Source organism: Thalassophryne amazonica, chromosome 1 (assembly GCF_902500255.1).
Source record: "Thalassophryne amazonica chromosome 1, fThaAma1.1, whole genome shotgun sequence".
NCBI classification, from domain to species: domain Eukaryota; kingdom Metazoa; phylum Chordata; class Actinopteri; order Batrachoidiformes; family Batrachoididae; genus Thalassophryne; species Thalassophryne amazonica.
The window spans coordinates 125325039-125347304 of record NC_047103.1 but is presented as its reverse complement, the minus strand read 5'-3'; the positions used below and the strand labels follow the sequence as shown (position 1 = coordinate 125347304).

The 22266-nt window shown below is 40.3% G+C and overlaps 1 protein-coding gene across 1 annotated transcript in view; it reads right to left on the bottom strand.

Moving 5' to 3' along the window:
* Window positions 1-22266, bottom strand: part of LOC117513945 (TSC22 domain family protein 1-like) — a 124286-nt gene that overhangs the window by 49028 nt on the left and 52992 nt on the right. The gene's annotated exons all lie outside the window — the stretch shown is intronic.

Genomic DNA, 22266 nt, shown 5'->3' with positions numbered 1-22266 from the left:
GCTCTCCTTTTACAGCACAAGACTTCCTGGATTACTTTGAGAAGAAAATAGAAGACATTAGGTTAAACATATCCCAGCATGCCTTAACCCAGCCACTACATGCAACTATTGAGGTGGGTGCCATTACTGAGGTATTACCTAGATTTACAGAATTTGAGAGTATCTCTCTAGGTATGCTGACAAAACCCATAACATCATCAAAAAGCACAACCTCTTTATTTGATCCTATACCAACAAAACTGTTTAAGGACCTGTGGCCCACTCTTGGGCCGACTGTGCTGGAAATTCTTAATCTTTAACTTCTGGATCTGTTCCTAAATGTTTCAAATCTGCAGTGATTAAACCATTACTTAAGAAATGACATTACACCCATTTTGGCATCCCTTCATGGGCTTCCTGTCCCAGTGAGATCAGATTTTAAGGTTCTGCTACTAGTCTATAAAATTGTTCACAGACTGGCACCTCCCTACCTAGCTGACCTAATTAAACCTTACGTACCGGCCTGGGCTTTGCGTTCTCAGGATACAGGACTACTTTGTGTCCCTAGGGTGAATAAAGGTGCTTTTCCACTTCACAAAAGTAGCACTACTCGGCTCGACTCTACTCGGTTTTTTCGCTTTTCCATTAGGGTAGTTTTTAGTACCGGGTAGGTTTTTTTAGTACCTGCTCGGGAGCGGTTCCAAGCGAGCCGAGCCGATACTAAAATGTGACGTCAACAGGCTGCCAGCCACTGATTGGTCAGAGAACGTCGTCACTGGACGAGTCATGAGTGCGCCGTCCGAGAGGAAAATCAAAACCCGCCATTTTTAAATAGTCACAGTGGCGTTACAGCGACCGTCGTTTTCTTTCGTTTCACTGCGAGTTTTTTTTTTTTTTTTACTCGCACAAAACCACACCGTGGTCTGTGGATGAGCTGCGGACGTTTATGTTTGGTGGCGGAGGAGAAAATACAGAGTGGATGAAGCGATCCGAAATGAGGCCGCACTCGGCTCACCGGACATTACAGCAACTCAGAGAACAGCTGAAAAAGCTTAAAAGTGATTAAAGGACCACAATGACCTGAGTAGGTTGGACCGTAAAAGGGCTGGAAACGGTACAACCACAGGAACGCTGTTTACGGACAACACCGGCGAGCAACGGGAGGCAGAATGACCGCGACTCGTCTTTGTTGGAAGCGACGGATGGTAAGTGTTTTTGTGACTGTAGTCTGCTTGAGCACCGTTTAACGTTCCTTTTCCCATTGGTGGGAAGCACACTTTAACAACCGAAGATTCTGAGTCTAAACTTGCGTTAAAGTAACATCGTTGTCCCGGACACAGTGAGCTAGCTGACTGCTAACTAGCGAGCTAGCTAACTCCGTGCTCCGCTTTAAAGTATTAACTTCTGACAAAAAACACCTCAAGTCAGCAAGACAACAAATGTGTACATTTGACTCATTTAGTGCCATTACAGTGATTTTTTTTTTTTTGATATGTCGCCATTTTGTGTTTTTGCTGAAGAATCCAGTTCCATAAGCGAGAAGGGTTCGAACACCAGCTTCAACATCTGTATCAACGTCCAGCACCACACAGGAACGTGTCATCACAGGTAAGAATAACGTGTCTCACATCACCTTAACTTTCCCAAATACGATATATATACAGGGTGACCCCCCCCCTCCCCTTCACCAAAAAAAAAAATAAAAAAAATAAAAATCCAGAACCCATAAATATTGTCATAAATCCCACAAAGTTTTAGTTATCAAAGTTCCCAAAGTTTTAGTTATCTTGATCACTTTGCATCAAAGTCATGTTCTTTCAAAATGATGCTCCAAATGATCTGCTTTGTTGTAGGATAAGTTTGAAAGAACATAATTTTTATGCAAAGTGACCAAGATAACTGCAACTCTGGGGAATGATCATACAGAGATTGAAGGTTTTTTTTTTTTTTTTTTAAACTTTCTTTCCCATTTCTACCTTCATTATTGTCCAGGTAAGAGATAAAGGGAGCCTGCCAGCAGGAGAATCTGACTATCTTGAGTGACGTTGAGGCTGAAGCTGAACTGGTTTCAGTGTGATCGACACATCCGGCTGATCCTTGAAGAAGCAACGGTGGTGGAAGCTGCATTTAATCAGGCATATCTTGGCATGCTGGGTGACCTTGTGCACGAGATGCATGACCGCATGTGACCTGCGCCCCCAACCCAGACTACAGACACATGAAACTTTTGTATAGTTTGTGTTGCTTTTTTATGTGTGTATTTGCTCTTTTTTGTTGCAGTAAACAATTTGACTCATGTGACTGTATCATAATTTGTCATTTCATTCCGAGTCAACAGTAAAAAACATTTTGGTTCATTTCTAAGAATTTTTAATTTGGGTTTTAGCCTCTCCAGAAGACACTGCACACTACACCTGGCTGAATCTTTACACAGATGCTGGAATAATCATGTCTAAACTGAGATTTTACCAAATGGTATTTAACATAAACAAAAAAGGTTTACTCACTTCAGTGAAGGCACCATTACATCAAGGAATTTTGAACAACCAGTTTTACTGTCTGTTACATTTACATTTATGACCCCATTAAATGTAAAACTTATTTTACTACTGGATTATGCTTAAACAGCTTCTCAAACTGTTAGCCTTTAAATCAGTAAACCTTGGTAACTTTTACAAATCAAACTGATGTTACACAAAAGTGGAGACATTTTAGCAAAAAGTACAATAATTTATTCAAACTTCACAGTGAAACATAACTGGTGTATAACATGATGATGACAAAGGTGTCCCATTCTGTGGCATGAACCTCTGCAGCGGTGACTGAGAAAACCATCTGAAACACACACATACAGCATACATATTTTAATTAGTGCTGTTAATCTAAATTAATCATTTAATTGCAGGTATATTAAAAAAAACTCAGATCTGTGTGTGTTTGGGACATTTAATAATCAGGTAAAAAATGATCAGGGTTATTTTTGTTACATATCAAGGAGGTATTAAACAAGCTGTAAATTGGTCTTAAATTGGGAGAACTGTCTAAGTGTAATTTGGATGGGTTAAATGCAGGCAAATTTCATTGTATTTATGTGTACAATGACAAAGGATATACAGAATGTCTATAAAAACAGAATTGTGGGAGTTTGGAGGCTGATTCTTTCTGCACAATATGACTCCTTTAATAATTATCTTATTAGATTTCATATTTTAAATTTGTCCATTGAACATTAAAATCTGGATGAAAAACAAACGTTTTTAATGTGTTTTAAGCCTGTTCGAGTTCAGTGACGACGTTAATTAACGGTCATTAAAACCGAATCAACATTTTGTGCGTGAACGTCAGTAAATGCACAAACTCCCACATTTGAGATTTAACAATAAGTTATCAAAGCAAGTTACTTTGGTAAAAAAAAAAGTATTGACATTAACACGTTTATTGCTCAGAAACGCGTCGTTATTCACAGACCAAGTCACTGACTTCAAAACAAAATGGAGCAAAGTGTGACTGAAGGCCTGATAGGTATTGTAATTAATCTAAATTAACGCTTTATTTTGACAGCCACAATTTTAATAGTTAATAGCGACAGCCTGCAGTTATTAATTATTTACGAGCTACTTAGGAAGCTAACGATTAGCTTACCGTCATGCTTTGCCTTTTCATCTCTAGCAGCTTGTATCTTCTCGTCTTCATCTTCATATGAATTCCCAAAGTCTTCTGTACGTCTCAAGCGTGTTTTTCTCGCCGCCAGCAACTTTCTCTTAAAAACTCACACAGCAGTAAACACACGGAGTTCGCCATTGTTTATGTTTGTGTCGCGTATAAAACGACGTCACTGTAGTTTGCTCTGCTGACCCCGCCCACGTTGAAGAGGTACCATTTGCAGTGGAAAAGCTCGCGCTTGGAACCAGACCGAGTAGAGCCGAGTAGTGCTGGAGCTTTGTAGTGGAAAAGTGGCTTAAGAAGTCTGCGGGTCATAGAGCTTTCTCTTATTTTTCCCCTGTTCTGTGGAATGATCTCCCTGCATCAATAAAACAGTCACATTCTGTGGAGAATTTCAAGTCCAGACTTAAGACGCACTTATTTTCCCTTTCGTACGGCTAGCATACAAGCATAGTATGTTACTATGGTTTCTACCTTTTAAATTCATTTTATTAGTAAACAGAGCGAGCCGCGGCCTCAGCTTTATCTAACGTCTGGGTCTTTTAGTGAAGCTTAAGGCTAGTGGCCGGTGATCACCTTAGTATTTCTCCTGTTTTTCCTTTTGCTTAATGCTAACAAATTATACTGTATTGTTGTTTTTCTGCTGCCTGATTGTTTTTTTTCTCTCTGTTTGAGGTGCGGCTCCATCCAGAGATGGGAGTGGGTATCTTCTTCTGCAGGTCTCCCCGTCCTGTGCACCAGCATGGACTCCCAAAATTTCCTGTATATTTGTTTTGTCAATTGTGTTTTCAGCATGGCCCAATCAGAGAGTCACCCCTTTGAGTCTGGTCTGCTTGAGGTTTCATCCTCAAATCGTCAGAGGGAGTTTTTCCTTACCACTGTTGCCTGTGTGCTTGCTCTAGGGGTTGGTAAGGTTAGACTGTACTTGTGTGAAGCACCTTGCGGCAACTTTGTTGTGATTTGGCGCTATATAAATGAATAAATTGAATTGAAATGTAACAAAAACAACTGTAAGGATTTTCTTTAGAAAACTGCTGTGTATAAATGAACAGTTCTGATGTGCCTCTGACACATTTCTGCACTCTGCTGTTTTCTGTGTTTTGGGCTGGGTGCTTCATTTCTATTGGACATGCGATGCTATGCCACGGCGTGCAGCGGTGAAAGTTGGATTGAGTTGAATTTTGACCATTGTGAGTTTTCTGGGTCTTTTAGTGAAGCTTAAGGCTAGTGGCCAGCGATCACCTTAGTATTTCCTGTTTTTCTTGGTGTTTATTGCTGACAAATTATACTGTATTTCTTGTCTTTCTGATGCCTGATTGTTTTTTCTTCCTCTCTGTTTAAGGCTACATCCAGAGATGGGTGTGGTATTTGTGCTGGAGACCCTCCTGTCCTGTGCACCAACAGCATTTCCTGTTCTGTGAATTGTTCTGTAATTTATGTTTGTAGCATGGCCCAAGCAGAGGGTCATCCCTTTGAGTCTGGTCTGCTTGAGGTTTCTTCCTCAGAGGGAGTTTTTCCTTACCACTGTTGCTCTGGGGGTTAGTAAGGTTAGACCTTACTTGTGTGAAGCACCTTGAGGCAACTCTGTTGTGATTTGGTGGTAAATAAATGAAAATAAACTGAAAATTGAAAAAAAAAAAATGAAAAATGAACTAATTGTCTTGGCTACAAAATGAAGGTATTTCCATAAGGCTAACTCACAATTAATTTTGAAGGGTAGCTGGCCACCATTTTGGCACCCTAAGCAAATTTCAGCCCAAATACATTCACAGTCCAAAAAGTAATAAATAAATTTTAAAAAAATAAAATACAGTGATAATTTTAGGTCATATTACCCACTCCTACTCTCCACTGTTACCAAACACTTCTATTAACATTTTCACCTGTTTAGTGGCAACAAGAACTGGTTTACAGAGTGTTTTTGACTCTTAATAAATACTACTACAATTTAATTTTTTTGTCCTAAGTTAAAAGATTAACCCAAAACATCTGAAAATGGAGCCCAGGTTGAAAAAAAATGATTGAACTTTATTTAAATTTTATCTATTTAATCTATTTTAATATTTTCCACATTCCAACACCAGGATCTGAATATTCTTAGGAGCTAAAAGTTCATTAATCTTTGAGTGTACTTGTGTCATCAGCATAGGAAGCTACACTGTGAAGTGCCTGCCTCATTCCGCATCACTTGACCTCAAGCAGTTTAGAGTTGAGAGCTTGTTTGAATTGGCGCTGGTCCGTGAATACCACTTCAGTGCATGCCAGTGTGTTTTTGTGAAACAGCAGGCGTGTACAAGCCAAACTGGCAGAATCCGGTTTCAGGAGCTACTGGCATTTAGACAGCAGATAGCTGGGCTTAACCCCTTCAATGCACATGAAGAGTTCAAAAAGGTTTATCTAAAAAACAAAACGTTGAAATGTCTACTGTTCAGATACAAGGAAATGATTACATAATTGCAGTTACAACTGCACAGTGTAATTTTTTTACTTCAACTATATCACTCTCAACAAAAGATCACACACCAAATGTGCACAAAAATATCCTACTGTTTGCAGTTTATCTTTATTTATACTCAGACAAAAAGATGAGAAATGTTTCAAAATGCTGGTAAGACATCACACAGCATCAGGAATCAGGAGAGAGCTTAAGTCAATATTATTTTAGCCATGTATGCAACAACTTACATGACCATCTTATGAGCCATATGGGCCACAAAGCAAAAACAACCTAAAACTCTATTCCTTCTATTCATTCATTTTCAGCCGCTTATCCGGGTCACGGTGGCAGCAGAGCAAGTAGTTCATCCCACACTTCACTATCCTCAGCCATGTCCTGTAACTCTTCCTGGGGGATCCCAAGGTGTTCCCAAGCCAGCTGAGAAATATAATCTCTCCAGCATGTCCTGGGTCTTCCCTGGGGTCTCCTCCAGGTTGGACATGCCTTGCAGACCTCCTTAGGGAGACAACCAGGGAGCATCCTCACTAGAAGTCCGAACCACCTCAACTGGCTCTTTTCAATGGGTCATTCCATCTGAAATCACCCAGTTTTGAAAAAATAATTCCCAGGTCACCCCCCAGCTTTATTCTGTCAACTTAATATGTTAATCACATTCCAAGGTTAGGGTGAAATGCCAAATATTAGGTTTGTATCTTGAAAACCTTTTAAGTTACAGGCTTTGGAAATTTTTGTGAATTTGTCACATATCAGGAAAACTGTTTTCTATCAACTTTGCACGTTAATAATGAGTTGCCTATATGCCTCAAAGCTTTGAAACTGCTCATGCCAGGCTAACTTTGATGTAAAGTTGGGAAATTGTGGCAGTTTTGGTGTATCTAGTGTGATCTGCCTTCCACAAAGGCCTCAAAATGGTAGACAACCCAAAATTTTACATGTCATTTGTATCATTGACTAGTTCACAAACAAAGAAATATACCAGCTACGTCCATAGATCTTTTTTGTATGATGGTTGTGATATAATGGAACATATCTACACATTTAAATGATAAACCAGATTGTTTTAACAAAAGTTATAGTTGTTGAAAAAATGCTAATTTGAAAAAAGTGCAGAAATATACCAGATGCCAATGTGGACAGTTGACTATCATATTCATAGTTTTACCATATAGTCTTACATATCTCAAGATGATATGCTGCAAATATGGCACCAAAACTGCCAACATTTACAAACTCTACACCAGTGTTGGCAAAGTAACTTTGGAAAGTTACTTCATTAGTTACTTTATACAGTTATATTGTACAGTTACATCATTAGCAGCTGCGGACAACTTGTCGGCAGCTGCTGAATGTAATTAATAAAATAACTCAAACTAATTTGGTTATTTTTAAGATTTAGTACTCAGAAAAGTAATTATTAGTTACTTTGCTGATTGCTCAATCTTAAAAATAACCAAGTTAGATTACTAGTTACCTTATTAGTTACATTACTTATTAGTTGCAAGTTTTTGGCAGATTCTAATAAAGTAATTGCATAAAGCTGGTAATGAAGTTACTGCATAAAGTAACTGTATAAAGCAACTAAAAAAGTAACTTGTCAAGGTTACTTTCACAACACTGCTCTACACCAAAAGTTCGCCTGGCATGAGCAGTTTCAAAGCTGTGAAGCATATAGGGAGCTCATTATTAACATGCAAAGTACGTAGAAAACATTGTTTTCATATGTGAAAAATTCACAAAAAATTCCAAAGACTGTACCTTCAAATGTTTACAAGATACAGACCTAATATTTGACATTTCACCATAGCTTTGTAATAGCAGCCATTCCAAGCTAAACTAGCCTAGACATCAAAGCCATTTTTTTTCAGATATCACCAACTGTTTAAAACTGTAGCAAATTACAAAGCTATATATCTGAAGTTACTATATATGAAAATCATAGGGATAGGTCCCTCCAGTACTGTTGCCATGGTCACAGAAGACACAACACTAGGAGTGTCCTTCAAATAAGTCAGTGCAGTGTATTTTTGCGCTGTGGAATTTACCATAGAAAGTGTGATCTGGCCAGGCTGGGTTGGGCACATAAAAAAAAGCTCACTTGATGCAATGTTGCAGCACAGTATGTCTGGGTTGCCAGCTGCTCACAGTTTCCCGAGCTGCGAAGATGGATTGTACCTCATTTTGATGTCACAGAAGTCACAAAAGTGAATACTCTGTTTTTATTACCAAGAAATGAACCCACTTTGGAAAGAAACCAATTCTGTTTGTGAATCTACTATGATCAATGACAGTAAAACTGAGGTGATGCAGAATATAAACACCTTAGTGTGTTGAGTAAATCTACATGAAAGTCTGTCACGGAAGTCAAGTTTATTTTTCATGAGATCACATACAAGAAAGACATCGCCTTGTATCAACATTCATATTCATAATCAGCCTGTTTTCTCAAACACTTTCATCTTCTGATATATTTCTAATACAGTTGGGCCAGAATGCCACTCACACCAGCAGAACGCTACCAAAAAGCCCAGGTAAATGCTGTGCTGGCCAGGGAGTTTGGAATAAAATCATCAAAACAGATCAAGACATAACAAGACCAAATAACTGAGGAAACTGTGAGAAGAGTCCAGGAATTTTACAATCAGGATGAGATCAATAGGATTGCCCCTGGGAAATGGGATGTGGTGACAGTACTAAATGAAAGTGGGAAATCTAAGTTTCAGAAGCACCACGTTTATCCAAAGAGACATTTTTTTGTGTGTGTGTAGAAATGGGCTCCATTCTCAAACGGTAAAGCAAACTGCACTCAGGTTTCCAGATTGCTTCCTTGTCAGGGTTGGGAACATCAGATCGCAAAGTTCAGAGTCCTTCTGTGTCCCCCCAAAAAAGTAGAACATATTGCCATTTAAAGCCACAAGCATACTTTAAACTTCCTGTCTCTTGTTTCAGCATTGACAGCGAGATGGGGGGGGGGGTAGCACTGTCTCACTCTCTTTCTCTCTCTCCTTTCCTTTTTTTCAAAACCCTGGTGTTTCTGATCATCGATCAAAGCTGTTCACACATGAATGTCCGTTGCTGCTGAAACCTTTTTCACACTTGATGCTCAAAGTCTTGCTTCTGGAAACTGCTGCATGGTTTGCACAAACCGAGGCAATTGATCATGCTCCTGCAAAGCCCCCCCTCACTGCGAACAAATATGCAGCGATCAAGGCTCACCTCCTCAAAACGTTTGAACTTTCAGACTGAAAGGGCCAGCAGGCTCTTCTCTCTGCATGGGCTGGAGGAGAGCAAGCCTTTCAGAGTTCATGGACAGAATGCTGCAGCTCCTGACAGGACACCGGCCAGACGTTTTGTGCAGCAACTCTCTCCTGTGGCTGGACTGAAAGGCCTGGACTTTTTTGTTGCTTGAAACTGAGCAGTTGCTTGTGGCAGGAGCATGGTTTTCATTTTATTTTTGGTAAAATAAATTAATGTATGTGTACACAAAAGATTAATTCTGCCCTATTTAAGGTGCCAGAGCCCAGTGAAGCTGACCCCCACCCAGACCAAAAAAAAAAAAAATCCAAGCAAACAGGCTGAGTTTGCCCTGTAATTTCCGACAGTGCATAAACACATCAGCAGCAACGATTGTCTCCTGTGTGCGCTTATTATTTTTCATTAAATATTACAAAATGAGTGGAGGAATGACAATCCAGCCCATGTGGCAACAGGTAGATGATTCAGATGATTATTTAAGAGCTGTTCTGGAAGGCAGAATTCACATTGTGGATCAGCTGCAGCTGGTGGAAATAATCGCACATGGGAAGTCAATGCGCAACGTTCACATGGACTGGTAGATTTACTGCTCTGATATATTCAATCATCTTTACACTTATATTTATTCCCCCTTTTGACAGTTTTCTGTTATAAATCAATATATCTGGCTTAGTAACGTAATACAGCGATACAGCAGTCACTAGGGTACACCAGCGTTTATCTTTTTGAGGACTGCTGCGCACTCCTGCGATATTTTCGGCTCCTGCGCCTTTCAGTGCAGCCCCTCTCTCATCAGGTGTGTGCAGCGCTGGCCAACACCACAATCACGGACTGCCATGTGCTGGTGGAGGAGGCCTACAAATTCTTCCTGGCCGGCCAGGTATGACAGCAGCCACACTTGCCCCATCACACACAGCAGCAGATGCCCCACACCACACACCAGCACCACCGTGAAGGAGCTGCATCTCTCCTCCACAGCAGTGCTAACAAACCAACTTCTGTACTGTATGAAAACATTTAGCTGGTCAAACAAAGTTGAACTAAAGTCTAATGTTACAAATCTAAGCCAACAATATGAAATCGTCAAGAACGACAGCAAAATAAAATACAGACGAATTGAGGTTTTATATAAGTTTGGTGTGATTAGAAGTCCACAGTTCAAATGATGTGTTCAGTTCAAATCTGAGACAAACATTTTTCTTCTTCTACTAAGGTGGATTAGAACTTTTTGTGGTACACAGCACCAACTATTGGACAGGAGGAACCTAGTAGACAATGTGACTCACTAATTTCAAAATGCAGCTGTTTTCAGCCAGATGTGCGGTGTCGTGACATGTCAATCATCTGTGTCCAATCAGATTTCAGGGGAGTCCAGTGAAATCCTGGCCTCCACTCTAGCGCCACCCATGCCAGGAAGTCTTCAACATTTGACATTTCCTGTTTCACTGTGACTGAAAATTTGGCACTTCCTGTTTGAGTGTGAGCTTGCCACTGAGTTCCCACGAGATTCCATGGGATCTCATCTGTCAATCCTGGAAGTGTTTGACATTTGACATTTCCTGTTTCACTGTGGATTAAGAATTTGGTACTTCCTGTTTGGGCCACAGTGTACCATGAGCGAGCTTTGCGCCGCTACACCTCGCATCGCTTGTATTAATCTGTCACTAACATTGGGATCTGTTCCTAAATGTTTCAAATCTGCAGTGATTAAACCATTACTTAAGAAATGTAATCTTGGCCCTAGTCTATTAAAAAATTCTAGGCTGATAGGCTGATAAGATTCTGGAAAAACTGGTTTCACAGCAGCTCGTGGACCACCTTATTAAGAATAATGTCTGAGCCACTGCAGTCTGCATTTAGAAAATATCATTCCACACACACCCCTCTCACCACACACACCCCTCTGCTTGCAATGGAATCAGACACCACTACGGTTCTGGTGCCGTTAGATACGTTAGATGTTAGCACTGCATTTGTGGATCACTGTATTCTACCGTAATCATATTGGGATAACTGGGAATGTCCTTGCATGGTTGACATCTTGCCTAAAAGTCTCTCTCATTGTGTCCTGTACAACACTACCTCTAATCTTGGTGACCTAAGTCCTTAGAGGACTGCCTTCTGTCAGTGAAAAGCTGAATGTCCAGAAATGTCTTACTTTTACACCTGGGCAAGACCGAAATGATGTTTCTTGGTCCAGAGAGACATCGGCATCTATTTGACCAGCTAAGGCTTAACCTGGGCTCGTGTGTCATACATCACACTGGCAAAGCGAGGAACCTTGAGGTGATTTTTGATCCCATGCTGTCCTTTAACCTACACAGAGATATTACGAGATTACTTTCTTCCACCTGTAAATCATAATGAAGATTCGTCCCATTCTGTCTATAGCTGATGCAGACACTCTGATCCATGCATTTGGCTCTTCTAGACTGGACTACTGCAATGCTCTATTTTCTAGTTACCATCAATGCCAGTTGTGGCCCAAATTCCAATTACTTTGATCAAACTAAGACAGAACTTTGTCATGGCTGACTTGGCACACCGATTAAAATATCACAAGGTCATGTCAGCAGCACAGTGGGACTGTGGGTAGACATTGTGTGTGAACACATGAAGGATCTCACTGTGTGGTTGCCTCATGAAACAATCAAAGCAACATTGCCAAAAGCTTTTAAAGAGCACATTTACTAATACAACCTGTGTACAACCCCAATTCCAATGAAGTTGGGACATTGTGTGAAAAGTAAATAACATTATACAATGATTTGCAAATCCTCTTCAACCTATATTCAATTGAATACACCACAATGGCAAAATATTTAATGTTCAAAGTGATAGACTTTTTTGTTTTTGTGCAAATATTTGCTCATTTTGAAATGGATGCCTGCAACACATTTCAAAAAAAGCTGTGACAGGGGCAACAAAAGGCTGGGAAAGTTGATGAATGCTCAAAGAACATCTGTTTGAAACATTCCACAGGTGAACAGGTTAATTGAAAACAGGTGAGTGTCATGATTGGGTATAAAGGAGCATCCCCCAAAGGCTCAGCCATTCACAAACAAAGATAGGGTGAGGATCACCACTTTGTGAACAACTGCATGAAAAAAATAGTCCAACAGTTTAAGAACAATGTTTCTCAACATTCAATTGCAAGGAATTTAAGGATTCCATCAGCTACAGTCCATAATATAATCAGTAGATTCAGAGAATCTTGAGAACTTTCTACACGTAAGCGTCAAGCCCGAAAACCAACATTGAATGCCCGTGACCTTCAATCCCTCAGGCGGCACTGCATTAAAAATCAACAGGGTCTTACCGCGTGGGCTCAGGAACACTTCAGAAAGCCATTGTCAGTTAACACAGTTCATTAAAACTCTACCATGCAAAGCGAAAGCCATACATCAACAATATCCAGGTTTTGGAGCAACACATGCTGCCATCCATGCGACATCTTTTCAGGGATGTCCCTGCTTATTTCTGCAGGACAATGCCAAGCCACATTCTGCACGTTACAACAGCGTGGCTTCGTAGTAAAAGAGTGCGGGTACTAGACTGGCCTGCCTGCAGTCCAGACCTGTCGCCCACTGAAAATGTGTGGCGCATTATGAAGCGCAAAATACAACGGAGACCACGGACTGTTGAACAACTGATGTCGTGCATCAAGCAAGAATGGGAAAGAATTCCACCTACAAAGCTTCAACAATTAGTGTCCTCAGTTCCCAAACAGTTATTGAGTGTTGTTAGAAGGAAAGGTGATGTAACACAGTGGTAAACATATCACACTGTCCCAGCTTGCTTGAAATGTGTTACAGGCATCCATTTCAAAATGAGCAAATATTTGCACAAAAACAATAACGTTTATCAGTTTGAACATTAAATATCTTGTCTTTGTGGTGTATTCAATTGAATATAGGTTGAAGAGGATTTGCAAATCATTGTATTCTGTTTTTATTTACATTTTACACAACGTCCCAACTTCATTGGAATTGGGGTTGTAATTGACTGCACAGAGAAACTTTTCAAAAAGCGAAAAACCTGGATTCAAGAAGTGAGTCATACAGTCACTATTATGTAAATAACAGTTAAGTATTTAGTGGCTGTTTCCCCCTCTGGAATGATCATGTTTATTCTAACGCCTATGGTGGAAAATGTGACCTGTACATCACACAGATTTTTTTTTTAACATATATTGAAAATGAATTGAAAACACTGTTTTCCATGCAACAAAAAATAAATAAATAAACTGAAAGTGTTTTATTTCCATCCTTCTTTATTTTCCTTCATACAGTGCTCTTTTGTTGTCTGTAACACACATTACACCTGTAAAGTGATTACTGAATGTTAAGAAATTCAGATATTTGAAGCAGAGCAGAACATCTCCTCATCCACCTGTCACAGCATTCTCTTGCCTCACATAGTTGCCTCTCATCTTTGTTTGTCCACACCCTCCTCCTGCCTGCTCACCACACCTGCTTCAAATCACTTCCTAATTAAACCACTGTGCATTTAAGCCCTGCTACTTTTCATGTCTGCTTGTTTGTTGATGTTACTTTCTCCGTTCCAGCTCATGCACTATTGTTCTTTGTTCCTAGCCATAGTTCCTTGCTGCCGACCGTTTTTCTCGACCTCGCCTTTTGTCTTGCCCTTGTAACTTTGATTACTGTGCTCTGACCTTAGCCTGTATTTTTGACTACTCATTTTTATTACAGTTGCCTGTACCTTTGCCTCACCGACTGCATTTTTGTGTACCAGACCCTCTGCCAGCATTATTGATAAAGCCTTCTATATCCAACCACCTGTCTATGAGTTTGCATTGTGCCTTCTACTTCCTGCTGTACCCTGCACTCCTGAGAACCATGACACTAAAATCAATTGCAATCTGCTCTTTATCTACAAGATGACTGATTTAAAAAGGCACAAAGCAGTGGTATGAGTTAGCCACAGCTAAAACTGTAGTTGTATATTCTAGTCTGAGAGCATGTACTGGTGCTTGGTTTTGCCAACACCACGGAACAACCTTGAGTCCTTGATGGCTACCACTCAGGCAGACAGTCGGTCCGTTCCCACATCGCTACATCTATTTGCCACAGCCAAGCAACCTAAACTGTAGTTCACGAAACTGTAGTACCAACAAAAATATTTTGCAGCATCCACAGCCACATTCATTCTTTGACTCTGTAATTTGCACTCCCAGTCGGTTAAGTATTTCACCTTCAATCATGAGGTCTTCATTTTCATGGGGATGCCGGATCAATGTCTGAAAGATGACTGTGTCAAAGGTTTCAGAATACTTCAAAGAGTTTTGAGTTAGCCCTCGGTAAATGGTAATCACAATGAAAAGATCTGGCACCATTCACAGACATATGCTGCATATACTGTGTAATTCTGGTTTCACATTCCCCCTCTGTTGCATATTTTGTCTCAAATCTCCCAACGTTGTGGAGATCATGTCTATCCCCACAGTTACTAGCTTAACTCTGCTTGCTAAATTATGTCAAAATTAAGGGCGGGCAGAGATTTGTATAGGGTATTATCTAGGTAAAACAAAGTTGCTTTGGGGCTTGATCTGGTGTACCAAAGTTCACCATGAACAAATCAGATTCATTAATGTTATGCACAAGTTTTAATTTCATAAGTTATAAGACAATAATTTTCAGTGAGAAACTTTAAGACACGCAAAAACCAAGCATGAGCGATACTCTGCTGTGAACGTGCACCACTGCTTGATGTCAAACTCACAATGGCATAGCATCGCATGTCCAATAGAAACGAAGCACCCAGCCCAAAACACAGAAGACAGCAGAGTGCAGAAATGTGTCAGAGGCACATCAGAACTGTTCATTTATACACAGCAGTTTTCTTAAGAAAATCCTTACAAATTTTTTTGTTACATTTCAATTCAATTTATTCATTTATATAGCGCCAAATCACAACAAAGTTGCCGATTTGAGGAAGAAACCTCAAGCAGACCAGACTCAAAGGAGTGACCCTTTGATTGGGCCATGCTGAAAACACAATTGACAAAACAAATATACGGGAAATTTTGGGAGTCCATACTGGTGCACAGGACGGGGAGGCCTGCAGAAGAAGATACCCACTCCCATTTCTGGATGGAGCCGCACCTCAAACAGAGAGAGAAAAAAAAACAATCAGGCAGCAGAAAAACAACAAATACAGTATAATTTGTTAGCATTAAGCAAAAAGGAAAACAGAAGAAATACTAAGGTGATCACCAGCCACTAGCCTTAAGCTTCACTAAAAGACCCAGACGTTAGATAAAGCTGAGGCCGCGGTTCACTCTGTTTACTAATAAAATGAATTTAAAAGGGTAGAAACCATAGTAACATACTATGCCAGTATGCTAGCCATACGAAAGGGAAAATAAGTGCGTCTTAAGTCTGGACTTGAAAGAATCTGAATTACAGAATCTGACTGTTTTATTGATGCAGGGAGATCATTCCAAAGAACAGGGGACTGATAAGAGAAAGCTCTGTGACCAGCAGACGTTTTATTCACCCTAGGGACACAAAGTAGTCCTGTGCCCTGCTAGTCCGTGAATCATTTTATAGGTTAATAGCAGAACCTTAAAATCTGATCTCACAGGAACAGTAAGCCAGTGAAGAGATGCCAAAATGGGTGTAATGTGGTCAAACTTTCTGCTTCCTGTCAAAAGTCTGGCAGCAGCGTTTTGAACCAATTGGAGACCCCTAATGCTGGACTACGGTAAACCAGAAAATAGAACACTGCAGTAGTCCAATCTAGAAGAGACAAATGCATGAATCAGGATATCTGCATCAGCCATAGACAGGATGCAACAGCTCTTCGCTATATTTCGCAGGTGGAAGAAAGCAGTTGTCATAATATTTCTAATGTGGAGGTCAAAGGACAATGTAGGATCAAAAATCACCCCAAGGTTCCTCACTTTGTCAGCGTGATGTATGACACACGAGCCTAGGTTAAGTGTTAGCTGGTCAAATTGATGTTGATGTTTCGCTGGACCAAGAACCATCATTTCAGTCTTGTTTGAGTTCAAAAGTATGAAGTTGCTAGACATCCAGCTTTTCGCTGATGCAAGGCAATCCTCTAAGGATTTTATCTGTATGAGATTACCAGCACTTATTGCCATGTGTAACTGAGTATCATCAGCATAGTAATGAAAAGTAATCCCAAAAAGCTGCAATAAGTACCCAAGGGGTGCTATACAAAGGGAGAAAAGCAAGGGGCCTAAGATGGACCCCTGTGGAACCCCAAATTTCATGTCACTAAGGTGAGAGGTAGTGTTGTTGTACACAATGAGAACAACTGGATAGATATGATGTGAACCATGCAAAGACTTTCCCAGTAAACCTATAATTACTCTCCAACCTATCAAGTAGAATATGGTGATCCACCTTATCAAACGCAGCACTAAGATCTAACAACAGCAGAACCGTAGTGATGTCAGAAACTATTGCAAAAAGACCATTTACCACTTTAGTGAGAGCGGTCACAAGGCTGGGAGTATTCATGAGCCAATACTACCCCCTGGTGTCGTAACTGTCAAATTACAACAGAAACTTGAGCTCTGCTGATGCTTGATCTGATGTCGACATTTTAAGCTGCTAACAAACAAGTGACCCCCCCCCACACACACACAAATAAAAATATATATCCATATATCCATCAGGTACACGACTGATGAACCCTAAAAATATACCTGAGTGAATACGAATAGGACTAAAAGAGTTTACAATAAAAAAATGGTATACACAGGCAGTCTCTCCACCAAAAACCTAAACACTAAAATCTACACTTGCATCACATAGGTAAAGCCTTTTCCATACAGCTAAAAAAAAAAATCATTAATTAGTCAAAGTGCAGAAAAGTCAGGATGTATGGAAGATCTGAAAGCATTTAAAATAAATACCACCCCAAATCAGAAAAAGTTGGGACTGTCTGCCCATACAAACACACACACGCATGCACGCAGACCAAATAAGATTAAACTGTAGATCAGCATGTTTTAAGTTAATATTTCGAAAGAATAAAAGTTAGCATAATGGATGAAATAGGAATCATTGTAAAGGAGCGACTGCAGCTTAATCAGAGCCAACTTAGGAAATTTTAAAATTAAACTGTCTTACTGTATTGGCAAATCTGCTTTGTACTGTAAATGACATACTGATAACAGTAAAAATACTGAATAGCTGCTCCAATAATCAGCCATGCCGATAATACACGTATGTCAAAAATGCCAAAAAAACAAAACAATGGGCCTTTTCTAACAATGTATAGGCCAGCAGTAAGTGCACAGCCAGCCTCGAAACATGCTGTAAATAAAGAATGTTACACCAACAGTGATGAAAGTGGGCCATGGAGAGAGAAAAAAAAAAAAAAAAAAGAAAATTTTTGGCAAGGGCCAAAGGCCCAATGCCCCTAGCAGGGGGTCTGGGGATTGTCACCCAGAAAAAAATAAATAAATAAATCTCACATGCATTCTGGTGCATTGTCAGGTTTATTTGCCCACCAAAAAAAATTTCCAAAAAGTTTTTTGTTGGGTCAGGTCAATTTTTCCACCCCAGAGAAGAGCCTTTTCACACAACTTTTATTGTGCTACCTGTCTTTGATCCAAAAAAATATTGTGACTCGGAAAAGTACATAGTAAAGGAAATAACAACTCAAAGAAGTCAAAAATAATCATTCTCAGTATCAATTCAAATGGAACAATACAAGTATTTATGGGACATTAATGCATCAACTTAAACCTTCACTCACTTCTAAGTTTTCCTAGTTTTGGAGTTTTTACCTCTTCCACAATTTCTCGGATAGTCACACGACTGAAAAGCCACCGAAAGCCGTCTGAATCTTCCGAATGGTGGAAGAGCTGGGCATGTCACAACATGCCCTGTGAGACTTCAACGTGGTGGCGCTTTTGTTCCGCCATCAGCTTCATGCCCAAGCCATCGGCATGAATTTCGCTGCAACTCTTTTCATGGCAAAATCTTCTGTCACAGTGGAATGTGTCGAAAAAGTGCTGATGTCCACCTCTTCCGCAATTTCTCGGATAGTCACACGATGGTCCTACATCACCACAGCGTTCACTTTGGAAATGATCTGGTCATTTCAGCATGTTGATGGCCGCCCGGAGCGTGGCGCGCTCTCCACCGTTGTGCGGACGTCTTTAAACCGGTTGTACCGCTCCTTAAGCTGTGCGATGCCCATAGCATCGTCACCGAAAGCCGTCTGAATAATCTGAATGGTTTCCACCTGGCTGTCGCCCAGTTTCTGGCAAAATTTGATGCAGTCGCGCTGCTCCAGTCGTTCCGCCATTTTCCTTGCAAAGAAAAACGACGAGAGACTACACCCATCCTCACACAAAGGCTGCTTACCAGCAAATGACGCAATCAACGGGCGTGAAAAATTCACGCATGCACATGAAGGTTCAAGGTTGGCTCATGCAAGCACACGATTCAAATCCATCAGGTTTTTGAAAAAATAAAAAGGTCGGATACTTTTCTAACAGACATAGTATGTAGACTTTGCAATTAATCTGTGGTTCTTATGTGTGCCAAACCATGGCTGGTGGGCTGGACAGTTATAGTTCAATTGTGATCTGTTATACCTATGGTTACTCTACCTTTTTATTTTTTCAAAGACTAGTATCAAATTCGGGAACTTACTTTGATGAGTGTAACAACCAACAAAAGGGTCTGTGTTTCAAGGAAAAACACCCACAATTCTAACAATGCTGGCTACGGGCCTGTTTGTTATGTCAACAGATGTCAAAATCTGTGGCGCAGATGTCAGATTTTAACATCTGAGCCATCTATTGGAAGGGCTGCCTTGAGTGAGATTGTTGAATATTAAATAGTTGTTATTCCAAATATAAAAGTAACTGAAAAATTAGATTTACTGCAAACTTTTAAATGCTTGCATCACTAATTCAGGGTAAAAACAATTTTATTTTGCAAATGACTATGGCTTGAAATGGAAAAAGGACAAAAAAAAAAAACCTCAGGACACCGACTTTACCTCTTGTATCCTATTCCTGTTTCCAGACTCCTGCACGAAAATGACATGTCCCAAAATAAATCAAGTATATCTCAGAAACTACAATAAATATTTGTATTATCTTCATATCATAATAAACATAACACCTGTGAAAGTACTGCAGGTGTAAAAATCAGTACATATGTTTCAGGGTCAAAGTAAATGAAGCTGGCACACAAAAACTATGCGCAAACCTTTGCTAAGACTAGTTTCCAATTACACAAATGTTTACCTTAGAAACATTTTTCAAGGTTACAGTCCTGTTAGAAGTGGCTTTTTATATGCTAAATTATATGTGATCAAATGTCAGGAGTATGTACTTAGTTCATGCACTGTAATCAAAGTTGTTTGGTGGTGTTGTCAGGTTTTTGTTTTTATTTTATTTTTACTTTTTCGGTCTCTGAATTCTTTTTCAGATAATTGTCACAGAACATTGGTTATCTCTGCTGTGCACAATTTTTTAATGCTTTTTGGCACTTGATTTCCTACTGTTAGCTGGAAGATAGACAAATAGGCAAAAATTGGAACCTCCATCCAATTTTGGTGGTGGAGGTAAATCCATAACAGAAAAAATATAACAATGCTAAAAATAATTTTAAAAAACTGTATATCTACCCGAAGGCACAATGCTGGCCCTTCTTCCCTTCACCCTGTACACCTCTGACTTCTGCTACAACTCTGAGCTGTGTCACATCCAGAGGTTCACTGAAGACACAGCCATTGTTGGATGCATCAGGGATGAAAGAGAGGAGGAATACAGGAGCCTAGTGAAGGACTTTGCTGCCTAGTGCCACACAAACCATCTCCAGCTCAACACCTCAAAGACAAAGGAGCTGGTTGTTGACGTTGGGAAGTCCAGACCACATCCGCAACCAGTTCTGATCGAGGGAGCTGAGGTGGAGGCTGCAGATTCCTAAGTACCTCGGGCTGTGGCTGGACAGCAAACTCCCAAGGTGTAGGACAAAACGCTACAGGAGTAGTTTTATTCCAGTGGCAATTGTGCACTTGAATAAATCTTAGCAGGGTTTGCACATATTTATATATCTATTTATTTATTTATTTGCCTTTTGCACATCGATTTTTATGTCAGCCGTCTTTCAGTGGTTTCTCTTGATGCTTGTTTTTAGTAAGCTAGTGAGTGCCCAGTTGTGTCTGTGTTACGCTTTTGTTTTGCATATGTTATTTGTTAGTGTTTTCATTGTTATTGTTGTGCTTGACTAACATGGACGCCCTTTTCTGTTTGCTGCAACACAAATCTACCTAAGGGTACAAATAAAGTCACCTGAACCGGACAACCCACACCAACTATCTGTACAGGAAGGGACAGGGAAGGCTGTACTTTCTGAGGAGGCTGTGGTCATTTAACATCTGCACAAAACTCCTGTGGATGTTCTACCAGTCCATAGTAGCCAGCGTCCCCTTTTACACCATGGTGTGTTGGGGGAGCAGCACATCCAAGGACACATCCAGGCTGGACAAAATGATCAGCTTGGCTGGCTCTGGAGCTGGCATGAAGCTGGACTCTCTGGTGACAGAGAACACTGGACAAACTGCTGGACATTAGGGAAGATGCCAGTCACCCTCTGCACACCGTCATCAGCAACCAGAGGAGCCTCTTCAGCCACAGACTGCTCCTTCCCAAGTGCAGGACCAACAAAGTCCTTTGTCCCTCAGGCTATCAGACTGTACAACTCCTCACTCAGGAGGGAGGAAGAGTAACAGGAAGACAGGGGACGGGAAGGAGAGGAACAGCAGTATAGCCAGCAAACCACTATTGATCCGTATGTCTCATATTTATATTGTGTATCTATATTTATATTTGCAAACTGTTTTTCTTTTTTACTTCACTTTTGATACTCTGTGTGCTTCTTACCTTGTGTGCTGCTAAACAATGCTGCTGGAACCTCAATTTCCCTGAAGGGGTCTTCCCAAGGGATTAATAAAGTTGTATTTAATCTAATCTAAAATACCCTCTGCCGTATGAGCATAGAAATAAGGAACAGAATGTGACCTTTTGACCTCTTAAAATATGTCTATGTTAGCCATCTTTGAACTGGTCCAAGATCTGTGTCCAAAGAACAGTCCCTGTGAATTTAAAGACCCTGTCAGTAACAGGACTGGACTTGTGCTGAGCACAGATAGATGAATGAATGGACGGACGGACGGACACAAGGCCTTCACTATATCCGATGGTCATAATTTGGCCTCGGGTAATGAGAACGATTGAGGCACTTTTGATTGAGATATAATGCAAAATGTATCCCAAATGGGCTTTTCAAACTTTGTCAGGTGATAGTGCGTGCCAGTCTGCACGTCATTTTCAAATATGAGAGTAATTGGGGTACTTTTGATTGATACAGTGGGGCCAAAAAGTATTTAGTCAGTCCCTGATTGTGCAAGTTCTCCTACTTAGAAAGATGAGAGGTCTGTAATTTTCAACATAGGTACACTTCGTGAGAGACACAATGAGGAAAATCCAGGAAATCACATTGTAGGATTTTTAAAGAATTTATTTGTAAATTATGGTGGAAAATAAGTATTTGGTCAATAACAAAAATTCAACTCAATACATTGTAACATAATCTCTGTTGGCAATGACAGAGGTCAAAGAGTTCCTGTAAGTCTTCACCAGGTTTCACCAGTCCCATTCCTCCATGCAGATTTCTACAGCATTGATGTTTTGGGGCTGTCGCTGGGTAACACGGACTTCCAACTCCCTCAACAAATTTTATATGGGGTTGACGTCTAGAGACTGGCTAGGCCACTCCTGGACCTTGAAATGCTTTTTACGGAGCCACTCCTTTGTTGCCCGAGCGGTGTGTTTAGGACCATTAGCCACGCTTACATGGACACTTTATTTCTGATCTGATGGAATTCTATCC